Genomic DNA, 1,456 nt, shown 5'->3' with positions numbered 1-1,456 from the left:
GGGCAGTTAAAAAAATCAATTTTGTTAAAAATAAACAAACTATAATTCCATCTTCCTGACTAGAGAATATTTCCAAGGCAAATGAATAATGGCATGGCATTTCAGTGCCCAGAAACCCTTCCAGAAGCGTCTTTACAACATTTAACCTAATTTTAACCCCAAGTGTCTTGGTGCGACATTCAAGGCCCTCTGTGATCTTGGGATCCTGGGATCTGCCCCTGTCAACCTTTCCTCCCTCACTCCTTGATCTTCCCTGAGTGAACTTGGCTCCAGCCATGAGGGGCCATTTCCAGTTCCAGCAAACTCATTGTACACTTTCCTGATCATTCTTCAAGACTCGATGCAGATACCAGTGTCTCACAAAATACTCCTTTTTCAGTGCTCTCAGAGAAACTGGTACATCATTCCTTCAACACTGCATGTATCACAAAAAATGAATGGTTTTCTTTTTCTATATTGGCATTTACAGAGCATTTCAATGTGCAAAGCATGATTTTAAGAGCTTTTACATGTATTGTAACAGTTTTTACTATACTCTCATGATGTAGATGGAACTTTCACATTCCCATTTTATAAATAAGGAAATCAAGGCACAAAAAAGGGAGGTAAGTTGTTCAAGGTCAGCATCGTGTAAGTGGTAGAACCGGGACTTGAATCCAAGTGGTCTGAGTCCACAGTCTACATACCTAATACAAGACTGGATTTTTCTGTCTCTTTTATGAAACAATGGGGCCCAGAACCTGATGCATAGAAAGTGCTTAATAAACACGAGTGAATGAACAAACAAATGAAACCTATTTCTTGGCTTGCAGTGACCCTGGGCTGCTGATATGTAACATCTGCTTTCCTGATGCAGCCACCATTATCCCAAGCCCTTGGACACGAGGCAGAGAGGAAAGTCAGCCTAGCCCTTGTGGTCTGTTCCACCAAATGAGCCCATGGGTGGTCCCTGGTTAGGCACAGGTGCCCCCTGCTCTTTGAAAGAACATCCGCTTCCACTGAAACAGGTAAATTGCTTCAGGGAATGACAGGTTTCTCCTCTCTCTGAAGATAGAAACTGTTCCTTTGGCCCACAGTGAGTTCGTTGGAAAAAACTGATTTCACGCTTTGCTGAATCTGATTGTCCTTGAACACCAGAGCGCATTATCTGCCTGCCTGCACCGGCTAAGTGTAAGGGCTGCTGTGACTGTGGTGGGGGGTGCAGGACGCAGCTGGGCCCCTGTTGGGGAGAGATCTGCACTCTCAAGGCTTTGCTGGTCCCCAAGAGCTTGGGTACAGCCAAGCCATCCAGTACACAGCCTTTCTGGCCCTCACATTACTTTCTGTGCCCTTGGCTCCACTCCCCCTCCCCATCTTCTCATGGGCTGCAGACCCATTTTCCCAGCTGCTCACCTGAAGGCCTTTTGCCCTGGGTTGCCCCATAGGTCCCTCAGCCTTAACAAGCATGAAAGGGAAC

Source organism: Pan paniscus, chromosome 9 (assembly GCF_029289425.2).
Source record: "Pan paniscus chromosome 9, NHGRI_mPanPan1-v2.0_pri, whole genome shotgun sequence".
In the NCBI taxonomy this organism is placed as follows: Eukaryota; Metazoa; Chordata; class Mammalia; order Primates; family Hominidae; genus Pan; species Pan paniscus.
This window is presented reverse-complemented; position numbering follows the sequence as displayed.